This window comes from Amblyomma mixtum, chromosome 6 (genome assembly GCF_055824585.1).
Source record: "Amblyomma mixtum isolate Tamu chromosome 6, ASM5582458v1, whole genome shotgun sequence".
Taxonomy (NCBI): Eukaryota; Metazoa; Arthropoda; class Arachnida; order Ixodida; family Ixodidae; genus Amblyomma; species Amblyomma mixtum.
The window spans coordinates 10457458-10471475 of NC_143017.1; the positions used below are offsets into that span (position 1 = coordinate 10457458).

At 42.9% G+C, this 14018-nt stretch overlaps 1 pseudogene; it reads left to right on the forward strand.

Moving 5' to 3' along the window:
• Positions 1-220: 220 nt before the first annotated feature.
• Positions 221-2064, forward strand: LOC149338203 (uncharacterized; annotated as a pseudogene).
• Positions 2065-14018: the final 11954 nt, after the last annotated feature.

Below are 14018 nucleotides of genomic sequence, written 5' to 3' on the forward strand. Positions count from 1 at the left end.
AGAAAAGATGTTACGTGTACTGCCCTATAACTGATAGTGTCCGGGAAAACAATTCAACACGTGTTGTAACCAACTCAAGCCCTTCAAGCCATTCTTCTCCAAGATAACTAGATAAGGATGTGCATCGACCTGCGCAAACACTTAGAAATATTTCTATCCTTTTCACTAATATACGCAGTGTTTTTGTCATCGTCACAGCTTATCCTGCACCGCCGATACCATGGGGGCTGATATTATCGTACTAACAGAGACTTGGCTCAATGAATACGTGCTCAATAGCGAAATATTTTCCTCACAAAAGTGTTACCATATACAGGGTCTGTTCTGAAAGTAGTAGGACTGGTTTTTTCCTGGGCGAACGGGCGGACAAGAGGTAATTTGCGCGTGCAGGATCGTTGAAGGGGTATATTGGGAATGCTGGGGAAAATCGGCAGTCGGCTCTCAGCCGTTGAAGAGAGGAGGTCGCTTGTACTGTGAACCCCTGTCGAAACGTCTCGTCACGCAGAATCGTCGAGAGTTTACTGGAACAGCGATACGCGATCAAATTTTGAGTAAGTCTTGATAAAATGGGCAAAGAGACTCACAACATGACTAAGGAGGCCTACGGTGACGCTTCCATGGGTAGATCAGGTGTTTTTTGAGTGGCACAAGTTTTTCTGAGAAGGTAAGGAAAGAGTGGAGGAAGACGACCGCTCCAGACGCCCTTCGACCAGCAATATTAACAAAATGTGTAGCGAGGGAAACATTTACTTAACAGTGATCGTAGAATGAGTATCAGAATGATTGCTGATGACTTGAGCATTCCTCAAACCCAAGATTTTGAGATCGTGACAGAAAACTTATCGATAGGAAAGCGTCCGAGAAGTTGGTGCCGGGAGTGTAGTCAGAGGAGGAAAAGGCCAACCGGTAGGATCTTCATCATATGAATGGGGACCCCGCTTTTTTGCCCAGAACAAGGCGGCAACGCTGCCTCAGCCCACCTACAGCCTCGACTTTGCCCCGCCAAACTTTTTTCTATTCCCGAGAATAAAATCGACGCTCGAGGGGAAACATCACGTATCGGTAGAGGTGGTTCCACAGGCCGTGACGAGGGAGCTAAACAGCTTTCTGGTCGAGGCTTTCCTGGAGGCGTACGAAAACTGTACTATTCTCTTGAATGAATTTTGCTTAAGAAAATTAGTCGCACTACTTTCAGAACAGACCATATATTTCATTGTGACCGCCGTTCTGGCCGTGACGGCGGCAGTTTAATCGCTGTATCTGAGGATATAGAATGCTTTGAAGTTAACCTTGATACTACTCTGGAGTTCATTTGTGTCCAGATCGAAATTAACAACAAAGCTCTCCTCTTTTGTGCATGTTACCGTCCACCATCTACTACCGTTGGCTTCTGTAATGACTTCCATGACTTTCTTAACATAATTCAAATAAGGTTTCCTAATCGGCCTATTTTTCTTTTTGGTGACTAACTTTCCTGCCATTAACTGGTCAGACAGTCATTTAGGCAACGATGGATCATCAGAATCAGCTAATTTTTCAGCACTTTGCTCCACCTTTTCATTAACACAGGTAGTCACACAACCTACAAGGGTGACATCTACAAGCTGAAGCATATTAGACCTTTTGCTAACTAGTTCTTCAGACCTTGTTTCCGACGTAAGCTACTTGCCAGGTTTAAGCGATCATTGCCTACTCCTTATCGACTTAAGATTACCGTCCAACAAATCGCGAAATAAAACTAAAACCATTTACGACTATGCTAAGGCAAATTTTACGTCAATTAATGATGGCCTTAAGCTATTTTTGAATGACTTTCTCATAAAATCTGATCAAAGGTCTGTTAATGAAAATTGGTGTTTATTTAAGAACAAACTGCATGAGCTAACTGAATTGCATGTTCCTCGAAGAATCATCACTACTAATGGCAGGTCACCATGTTCACCCGGTCATTAAAACGCCTTGGTAACAAAAAAAGACGGTTATATTCCAAGGCAAAGTGATCGGGAAAACCTGAACATTGGAGAGCACTCAGAGGTGTGGTTGAGGAGTACAAAAATGCGTTAAAAATAGCCAAGGAGCTATATTTTAACGTTACTCTACCATCACTTTTACTAACTGATCCAAAAAAGTTCTGGAACGTTGTGAACGGTTCAGACCAGCCATCAGTATCTCTTCTCGATGCACAATCAAATCCCATCCCTATTAGCGACAGTGCTACGGAACTTAATGAAACTTTTGCTAAAGCATTTTATCTCTTCTCAAGCACATCACTACCTGATTATAATGGTCACATCACATTCCCAATAGATCATATTCATTTTGATTTTGAAGGCATCATAACTATCATAGATCACATGGAACTATCCTCTTCTTGCGGTCCAGATAATATCAGCAGTAAAATTCTGAAAAACACTGAAGTATATTCTGCCATAATACTGTCAAAATTATTTCAGGAATCCCTACAAGACGGTGAACTCCCAGATGACTGGAAATTGGGTAAGGTGGTTCCACTCCACAAATCAGGCGACAAACACCTTTCAGTTAACTATCGACCAATATCATTAACCAGCATTCCTTGCAAGATAATGGGGCATGTCATCCTGTCTTACCTAGCGAACTTTCTTGAGTCATCTTCGTTCTTCAACTGTGCACAACAAGGTTTTAGAAAATACTTCTCTTGCGAAACACAATAAGTCTTACGAGCAATATTAACTTCATACTTGATCATGGCAATGAGGCTGACAGTATTTATTTAGACTTTCGCAAAGCATTTGACACAGTGTCGCACAACTTGAGTGTATTGAGTATTGAGTGCTTGAGTGTATTGAGTGCTTTTTGTTTAACCGATTGCAGTATGTACACGGTAACGGCTTTAACTCGTCATCCATTCCTGTGACCTCCGGCGTCCCACAAGGTTCTGTCATAGGTCCTTTGCTGTTCCTTGTTTATATTAATGACCTGCCTAACAATGTAACATCTTCAGTAGGACTCTTTGCGGACGATTGTGTCGTTTACCGCAAAATAAAAAATACGAATGACGTTGAATTACTTCAGGCAGACCTAACCACTATCTCTAACTGGTGTTCAAAATGGCAAGTGACTCTTAATACGACTAAATGCAAAGTAATGCGCTTTTCCCGTCGCGAAAATTCAAGTCCCGTTGCCTACACTATTTCTTCTTCCTTGCTAAGACCCGTGGAATGTTATAAATATCTCGGCGTCATTCTAACATCTGATCTAACTTGGAAAGCACACGTCAGCTCTATCATAGCTTCCGCTAACCGCATGTTTGGATACCTTAAGCGCGATTTTTACTTAGCACCAAACCATGTCAAGCTTCTTCTGTATAAGTCACTTGTGCGCTCAAAATTAGAATACGCTAACTCTGTTTGGGACCCTTTCACTAACACACTCATCGACGCCCTAGAAGCTGTGCAGAATAGAGCAGCGCGTTTTATTGTGCGCAACTATGATTGTGCTTCCAGTGTCACAGAAATCAAAAATAGTTTATCGTTAACCCCTCTTGCTCTGCGCAGAAAAGTGTCCCGTCTGTGTCTGTTTTTTAAAATTTAGAGCGTGAACTCTACTCTTAAAGATGCATTGATCACAACACCAACATATGTTTCATCCCGCATCGATCACTCACGGAAAGTTGGCGTTCCTCGTTGCCGGACAACATCCTGCATAAATTCCTTTATTCCAAAAACATCGTCGGAGTGGAACCACCTACCACCACATATTGTAGCTGCAAAGGACATTGATGAGTTTAGGGCACTGTTGTCATTACAATATGGTTTACCATAGCCTCAGCTGGTTCGCTTCGTTTTGTATATTGTGTATTTAGCCCTGTTCCTTTTTTTTCGCATGCAATTTGTTCTGTTAATAGCCTTCTGCCATTGTACCCGTTCAATGTTTCTACGAAGGGTGATGTTCTAGTTCATATCTTTGTGTTTACATGAAATGTTTTTGACTGTTTTTGTGAATTTATTCGTTTTGGTGTTGGTATTCCTAATTATTGTATTGTTGCGCTTTTTTGAATCATGTATTTTCTTGCAGCTATTTTTTTTTGCAATCATGCGTATCATTTTTTGTAGGCAAGCCTATGTATGCGTTAACCGCCTTTTTGTAACAGTTTTATTTTATATCTATGTAACACTCCTCTTAATAATGCCCTGTGGGCCATGAGGGTATCAGAAATAAAAATAAATAAATACTGTAGTGGTTATGGTGGTTCCACCAACATGGTGGAACACATGCATGGTGTGCAGACAGCAGTCATATGGTGGAACAGAGGCATGGAGTTTACATGGTGGAGAAAAATGCTGGGTGGATGGTAAAATAGTGGCCCCGTGGGCAGATGGCAGAATAGTGGCCTTGGTGGATTGCATCTTCATGATTATTTATTGCGTTGGTCCCATTACAAAAGGAGTGGCGACGATTGTAAATCCCCATAAAACCAGAGAAATAAATATATAAATACAATACATACAGATGATAATTAAACAGAATGCAGATACAAAGAAAAAAGGGTAGTTAAAGGAGTATGGACACTTAATTTTAGTTTAATGCTTTCTTCTGTGCAGTGATGCCGAAGACAACTATAGATGAATCACCACGGGGCATTCTCCTGCGACCGCTAAATGATTTACAGTCGAATTCCTTTCTCACGTGGCTTCAGTTGCAACAACTGACCGATGACGAAGACTCCAATGTGCACTTTAGATGTAACGTAAGGCATTACAAACTACAATATAATCGCTCATTCCACATTCATTTCCACTATGCTTTTTGAGGTCACCATGATTTAGCAATACAGTGCATTGAAATAACAGAGAAGCAATTATATCAGTTTTTTATGTCTCACGTGGCCTATAAGCACACATCGACATCACAGGTATCGTTCAGCTGCTGCAAATTAAACAAGAACAAGAAATCTTATTACAGATAATTTAGAGTTATGAGAGAATACCACGCTGTAAACTGTGTAGTAATTCTTTATGCATCATTACAAGGAAGAGAAAGCACCCAAGTATTAGGTGTCAATACCCCTCTGACAAACACACTGCATTACTGGTCGCTGTGTAGTGATATTTAAAAGGTTTACACTAGTTCTGAGGATGGAAATTCAAGGACTGTCAAGGACACCAGTATAATTTTTCAGGATGAATAGAGTGGCTTAGCAAATATTTTACATATCACAAAACTTATTGCAAAATTACGCGCTTCTGCCAACGTATTTTTACATACCGAAAAAGTAGGAACGATGACAACACACATGGTCTTATGAACTTCCGCATGTAGAAGTTGGCAAAGGGAGGTTAACTTGAAGAAAACGGTCACAACGACCTTTACGACTAAAAAACAACCATTGCAATTCAAGTATGGTACTGCTGAACACACACGAGACAGCGTCCCCAAAATCAAGTACCTTGGCGTAGTGTTTTCGTTTAACTAAAATGGCACAGGTTGATACTATACGTGCGAAATCACTGCTAAAAATAGGCTACCTAAGAAGAAGTTCAAAAGTTGCGACTAAGGAATGCAAACTAACAACTTATAAACCACTGGTCAGGCCTTTTCTACAATAGACGTCAGTTGTGTGGTCACCTCATTCTCAGCGCGATCAAGTTGAGTCGGTGCAAAAAAAAAGGCAATAAGATTTATTTTTAGCCGCTATGATCACAACTTTTCTCCTTCACCGCACTGCCATGTGTTATCACTAACTTCGCCCGAGCATCGACAAAAGTGTGACCTGCTTGTCATGCTACACAAAATTGTGCACAAGTCAGTTTCTTTAGCACCAGCCCTCTCATTTACTAGTCGTTCGGCACGTGTGACCCGCCGGAACGATACTATGAACATTACGCCATTCACGTCTTTTCTCGATTGTCATAAATTTTCTTTTTTCCCGCACACAGTTCAGATGTAGAATGAACTTGATGACTCGTTGCAACGCCTACCAACTGAACATTTTGTTAAACAAGTGCCTACTTATGTATTGGGATGTTTTTCTATGTAACCACTCCTGCAATGTCTCGCACTGAGACAGCAGTATATGTAAATAGATACATAAGTAAACAAATGAATATGACAAGCTATTTTGAATGCACAACAATGGCCTTCCCCTTGTCGCTGACATTAACCCTGCCCTCAGGAAGGTGCGGCCAATTTACTGCTGCAAACGTTTGATTCCATCTGCCTAACTGACACTTGCCTTTCCTTAGAACCCATTCCGTCACCATGAGGAACCATTGGTTATCTTCTTTTCACATTATTAGAAGACCTGTCCATGCCCAAATTTTCTCCCTGAGTTCAGCTCAGATGTGAACTCGCATTTGTTTCCTGACCCTCTGCTCCTCTCTTTCTCTGTTTTGACGTTACATCTATCACTGGGAAAAAAAATAACAGGCCCTTTAATACACTACAAAACTACAAATTCAAGGGTTTTCTAGAACCCACAAAAATGCATGGACTCTCAAGGTCCTTAAAAAGGAATGCTCACTGTCTAAGGATTTTTAGGGTCCCGAACAACCTGCGTGGACCCTGAAGTTTTGCTGGCATCCTCTGCCGTGGCACTCTTGCGTTTGCCGTGGCGGCCAGCCTCAATGAAGAAACGCCGCAAATTCTGACGAAATGCGGCCAGCCTTACTTCTTTTGGCGCATCCGCTTTGGGGTGGGCATCAGTGTACCTCTGCGAACAGTCTGAAAGAAAAAAAGCACATATATCTCCTCTACTCTGCTTTGTGAGTAGATGCAATTCATGAATAGTTCCTGTATCATAGCAACGAAAAGAAATATAGCTGTAACACCACAGGAAACAAACACAGCTCCTCCATTTTTGTGCAGCACTGTGCATGTTAAAGGGACACCGAGGACAATGCTACCAATTTCTTTTGCCAGAAAATCCGACAGTTCGGCATTTTACTGAGGATAATGCTACCAATGTTTTTTCGTCAGTAAAATCTGGTAGTTCGGCATTTCGTAGCACTGTTGCCACTTGTCCGGCAGCAAAAGGAGCATTTATTGTCCAGTGATTTGGATTCCAAGCTGCAAACCTTTCTCCCGCCACTCTGATTCAAACTCGGGACTCTGTGAGGACGAAATAAGAGAAAAATGATGTAACCTTGGAGAAGTGCGGACTACGTGACCGCTGGTCACGAGCACTGTGATGCCGCCGAGCAGGAGCCAAATCAAAATTACCACCGGAAAGATCTTAAAGCCTCTAACAGTCTTCATTGCTTCATTTACGTTTGCACCAATATTACGACCAATCCCGCACTGAGTTCTAACAATACAATTCTCACAAAGAGCAGCAGCTCACACGTCAGCGACCTCTTCTCTGCACAATGTGCGATGATTTTGAGGCATGAGGTGGCAGGTCTGGCAAGATCATCCAAGCGCTGAGGAGACCGCACCAATGCAGTCACAGCCCAGACACCATCATGACTGATGTGCAGAGATCGGTACATGCGGCCACATTTAAAAGCTCTTATAACAGTCTTCATAGAGCTGGTTGTGGTATGTTGACGAAACGAACACACCGAGTGGTGCGTGTGCTAACATGCAGGCGCATGGATCTTAGCTATCTACAGCTGTTTTCCTCATTGCAAGTGCATGCCATTGCATGAACTTCTTCCGACGAGCACTTAGACACTTTGAGGTTGCAGTGGAAAGCACATAGCCACAAGGCACCAGAAAACATACCAAAACTCAGGTGGTCACCTGCTGCGCTACCCAGTACAGCGTTTCTTTGGCTTCTAACATTCAGGCTGTCTTTGTCTTTTCTTCGCTCTTCCTCATGTGACAAAAGTGCACTAGTGGTTTCAAAACAAGACCTCTACTTTTCAATACTCAAGAGGCATGTAACCTTCACGCATGTGTTTCGGCCTCAGATTTGTGGCTGTGGCACCTTTCAGCCTATTTTGCCATCACGCATGGACACTTGTACATGCGAGACTGGTCTGTGGCAGCAATACATTTGGTTTAGTTTGTGCTCTTGTCCACCTTACATGAGCCTTGTTTTCAGTATGAGTGGTCTTTCTGTGATCAGGCAGCGGTATTCTATCTATACATGCCAACTTCAATTTCTCTTCAATGTACTTTTAAGTTTGCTTGTATCTATAGAATACTGGCTCCTCTTCACAAAAAGACTTCCCTTACTGAAAACAAGGCTGTAATCAGGGAAAAAAGAGAAACCAATAAAACAGCTATCGCCATCACAGGTCAAACTCGAAAGCCAAAGTGTGATGATGAAAACATTCCAAAGCCACGAAACTGTGCGGTTGAAAAATGCGCTTGAAGATTACACATCTGAATACTGAATTATAAGGTTTGTTTCGTAACTGCTAGTGCATTTTTTAAACATAAGAAGGTCAGAAAAAAAGACAGCCTTAATGTTCGAAACAAAAAAAAAGAAACCCATATTAGAAGGTGCACACAGCTGGCCAGTTTTATTTCAGTATGTGGCAGCGCTTCGTGGCTACGCCACCTATGCGTGCCCACGTCATTTCATTTCTGACACGCTTTGGTCTGCAAGTGCAGAGCAGCAGATGAAAAGGGGCTTTGCAGCCGGAAGAAAAAGAAAAAAAATTATTACAATTATAATGCGAAATCTTAACTTTAAGAGGAGCCATTCTTGAGCATGTGAAAATAAAGGAGACTGCATGCAAAAATCCGGAAGAAAGAAGTGCCTTTGAGTGGAAGAACATGATGATCTATGGACACAAAGTTATGAAAACTAAAATACTTTATTACACTGATGTACACTACGCCGAAGTTTGGCTATTTTGTAGTGATGCCATGAAAGCTGAAGCCAATCCCAGGCGGAAAAAAAGCACACATTTCCCGCTGGATCACTGAACTCGTTGCCATACTTTCCTAGCAAAAATCTGTGCCTTTACAGCTGGCAACCTTTCATTCCAGCTGGGATGACATTAAACCGAAAATCACTTCCAGCTGGAAAATTCGCACTTCCTGTTACTCCAGCTCTAAAATTTTCCTGGTGGAGTAGTTGCAGCTAGATTTTCTTAGACTCCCAGCTGGAAGACATCATTCGAGCTGGAAAGTCATCTGGAAAAGTATTTTTCCTGGTGAAATGGGTACTCCTGACTAAAGTCTGCTTAGTCGCCAATTTAATTTGAGATTACATTAATTTCAATCACTGGAACTGTAATCAGTATACCATAATAGGACACAACTCAAGAGCCAACCGGCAACTGCCCCTCAAAGGAGCCCCTCCAACCAATGGCGTCTGATCTCCCCTGATCTCCCCCTTGACCGATCCCTTTGGACCTGCAAGCATGAAATCGCAATGTGTGGCAAATGAAAGGGGAATAACAATGGCTTAATTGCATTAACCGTTGCATTATGAAAACGTGTCGATTCTACTGGCTTGCGGGCCTCCTTTAAGCTGCATTGCTGCTTCATCCTTGAGTTGTATCTGCTACAGAACATTATTGCTAGTATTAAAATTCACTTACTTTTCAATATGTCCCCCTTCTCCGGAGTAGCGGGCACCTTGGTTGAGGAGCCAGGCACGCTGCGGTAGGCTTGGCCAGTTAGGCTACGGACAGCAGCAGCCTCTTCGTGATTCCACAGCATCCTGGCTGCCTCCAGAGTGAATTTCTTGTCAGGTGAGTTCCGCAGTAAAAACACTCACTTTTCTTCTGGGGGGGATAATCCTGGCCCCAGTTGAACCTGCAGCAATTAAAATTGGTCTCAAGCATTTTTCAAGATTAATAAAAGCCTAAAAGCAGGAATATATGGAATATGTTGTCAGGCTTGTTGGCATAATTCGTAAGATATGACAAAATTTTGCCAAAAGAACGCACATAAGACAGGAAAGAGGATGCACATAAATTCCATACTCTCGTCTTTGCGCGTGTTCTTTTTGGCTAACTTTGTCATTTCTTCAATATCACAGGTATAGTGCACAAGGAGCTGCCACATCTGACGGAAGCTAAAAACACTGTCTCGCTCATATCTTCAGTGTTCATTTTTTTTTTGCTTTCGGCACATGTGTTCTGAATCTTTGCCACGCTGTCCGTGTACTCATTCACGACCTCGCGGATAGAAATCTTTAGCACTTAGTGCTATGTCAGTACTGTTTGTCATCCTGCTGCATGTATTGCAGTACACTGTTCTCTTCCTGGTGCTCAAGAAAAAGGTCCTTCAGCCGACGTCTCAACTGAGCAATTCAATAGGAAGAATGACTTCAGCACAACTAATTGCCATTGACAGTTCAACAGCAGTTGGCATCGACATGTCAAATTGCTTTCATCTCACGCTTACCAGCCCACCAACGTCGAAGTTCCCTGCAACAGCAGCCATTGACCCGGCATGCGCTTGTGATGGCAGGACAGCAGCTGCACCTTGATACGTTTCTGCTGCTGCTCCACTGAAACGATCTGTAAACACTACAAGATCAGAATAAATAAAAGCATACTGCAGTGCTCATGCATGATCTGCACGTTGAACAGTACCAGAGTTATCAAAATTTAAGGTGGTTGAGACACCTAATTTTGAGGCTATAAAAACTTATTGCCTCCATTGCACGAAAGTTTACTCACAGCTATGTACTAGACAGATCAAATATTGAAAAAATATTTTAATTGCACTCTAAAAAATCTGTAAATGCTGTTTTTCATAATGAAGACCCACTGCAAACGCAACAATTAATAAAGAGCAAACGTTGGAATTCCTTTAGTGGCCACTCGTGATGTCACAGCACAGGAATGTGGCATTCTGACAACGGCAACGTGCCACGATGGGATGATCGGCAAAGGCCGCCACTCGTACATCGGCAGCCATGCAAGACCTTTCAAAATTATAGAGGCCCGTGTACTGTGCGATGTCAGTGCACGTTAAAGAACCCCAGGTGGTCGGAATTTCCGGAGCCCTCCACTACGGCGTCTCTCATAGCCTGAGTTGCTTAGGGACGTTAAAATCCACAAACCAACCAACCAGCAAGACCTTTGCGCTGATGACACAGCTGCACTTGTCTCTACTTTATCCCCACCAAGAGTAAGCGGAAAAAAGAGACTTCATTTTACATGTTCCCACTGGATCTTCATTTTAGTCGATGTCGAAACCGTGCCACAAATAGGCCTTTCCACAACAAGCTGGATACAACGGCAGTAACTACCTTTCACCGACATACCTGAAACAGTCCCAAGCTCTAAGGAGGTCCTTTCTGGAAGGAGGTTTGTGCACGTAAACATGACTAGATTGCAGTCTGCACTAACGGATAACAGAACAGCAGCACTACAGTGAATATCACTTTTTTTCGCTATGTTCAATTGGTTTCAGCCCCATATTTACTTGCTATGGTAAAACAAGGATGCAATGACAATAACTACCATTTACCTACATACCTCGCACATACCTCAGGTGACCATTTCTGGTGGCAGGCCTGTGGATGTAAGCACGAGACTAGATTACAGTTTGCACAGTGGGATGATAACGAGGGCAGCATCAGACTAAATTTCAATTTTTTGGCTGTGTTTGAACGGTTTTTACACCGTAATTGCTAGCCCTGGCAAAGCTGGGATGCGATGGCAGTAACTACCATTCATGTACATACCTGGCACATCTCCACGCTCCAACACCATCATTTGAGGTGGAAAGCCTGTGCCTGTAGTTTGCACTATGGAATGGCACGAATGCATTGCACATTTTTTTCGGCCGAGTTTGATTGGTGTTTACTTTTATTTGCTTGTTCTGACAAAACTAGGACTCAATGGCGGCAACTATAATTCTCCTACATACCTGGCGCACTTCCAATTTCTGAGGTGACGCTTTCTGGTGAAAGGCGTGTGTATGTAAGGATTACGTAAGATCACATTACAGTTTAAACTAATGTGGGATGATAAGATGGAAGTGCCATAGTGATTTCCGCTTTTTTTTTCACTTCGGATACAGCGCGGTATCACACATCCGTTACAAGCAGTAGACAGTATTAAAGGACGCTGCCAGCCCACTACACACTGTCAGAAGTTGCCAGTGAATCTCCACAAAGCTAACATCCTCTGAAAACATCCCTCTCAAAACTCCCATCCAGCACTGCCCTTGCTGTTCAGTTTCTATGCTTCTTGCTGAGCTACTGACATGCACAAGAATCAACTGTGCTAGCAACCAGAAAATGAAAACCTCCAATTGATGCTGCCATCTGCTTGTCGAACACAGCCCCTACTACTGATGACAGGTGCAATGAACAATACGGCACACCATGCAGAGCAGGAGACACAAAGGTGTAAGTCAGTATGGTACAATCCTTGTACAGGGCACAACACTACCTGAATCCGAAGAGGCCGGCATTACATGCTCGGCAGTGACGGTGCCAGCTGGCTGTGGGCTTTTCTTGATTCTGGCAGCTATTTCATCTGCCGGAGACAGGATCAGAAAAAAAACATATATACGAGGATAAACTGTGCCGTCCCAGTTGAAAAATCCACCAGAATGTTTTGGTGTGTTCTGGTGTTAACACCAGGATTTCCTGGTGTGGCTGGTGTGGGCACCAAGCCAGCCTGGTGTGCACACCAGACCAGTGTGGTGGTGTCTGGTGTGCACACCAGACCGGTGTGGTGTTGTCTGATGTGCACACCAGACCGGTGTGGTGTTGTCTGATGTGCACACCAGACTGGTTTCATGTCGTCTGGTGTGCACAATAGACTGGTTTCATGTCGTCTGGTGTGCACGTACACTAGACTGGTTTCGAGTCATCTGGCGTAGATGATCCAGCTCAAGCACACCAGACCTGTTGCTGTATACATGTGCGGGAGCCGCGCCACCAAAAAGATCTGTTCGGTTCATTCTAGTTTGCATGATGTACCAGATACAATCTCAGGCACATGCCAGACATGTGGCCAAGGATTATTTCATGCACTGACCAACATGTAGGTTGGTTTTGTAAAGATTTCTGTCCTGCTTAATTGCATAGTCCATTGTTGCAACTATGGGTGTTCATGTCTTCACACCACAGTCAAACCGTAAAAAAGTCCAAGGTAAATTGTGAGGTGCATTTTCATATCATACAGCATATAATTTAGTATTTATTACTATTACACTAAGGATGAATGGCAGTCTGTTTATTATGTGGACAAAAAAGGCACACTTTTTTAGCTTCCAGGTATAGTTAAATGCTCATATCAGCCAGGACAATAAAAAATTTGTATCTGGTGTGACTATGAAAACATAAAGGCATGACAGCAGGCTGAACTAAAGCTTCAAAGAAATTAAAACACGTTTATTCTCAAAATTCAGCATAGAACTCCTTCGTTTCAGAGTTGCAGTAGTGCCTTCGCGAAATGGGCATTTGGGAAAGTGCCCCTGAAAGCATCGCAAAAGAACACCATCAATTCATTCCCCTGAATTGTAGCAATGTGGGGCCTTTCATACAGCCAGGCAGCTTCCACAGTGCTTACCAGTGCCTTTCACAGTGATCAAGGCAATGAAATTACTGGAATCAGAATGGTGATAAGGAGGTGGGCTTTTGTGCAGACGCAATACTTGACGGCCAGGTGGGAAAGTACTGAAGTGCTGCCAGCTGCATTAAGCACAACAGCAAATGCCAGCTCAGTTGATAACAAATTTTGCAAGGGCATTTGAAGACAACTTCACACAGCACTGTGCATTTGCTCATCGACGCAATGCCAGAAACCATAAGGAACAGCAAGACAGGAACAGGCATGGCTGAGTTGGCAACAGTGAAAAGTGCTACACGGCAAAACAGCCGAAAACATCCTAAGATCCCCCTGTGCTATATATTCTGCCTGTAAGAGCTTAATTTTCTGACTGACATGAGAGCTGTACATTGTTAAGAGATGAAGAAGAGAATGTGAACTATCAAGTTTAAATGGCCAAGGATTATTTCGTGCACTGACCAAACACCACCAATTGCATAGCTGCTAAAAGGAGCATTTTGCTACTGTAGTTTACTTGTTTTAACACCCGCTAGGTGAGATGCCCCAGACAACTTTTTCATCACCAGCCAAACAAGGTCTCAAGGTCAGCACATGTAG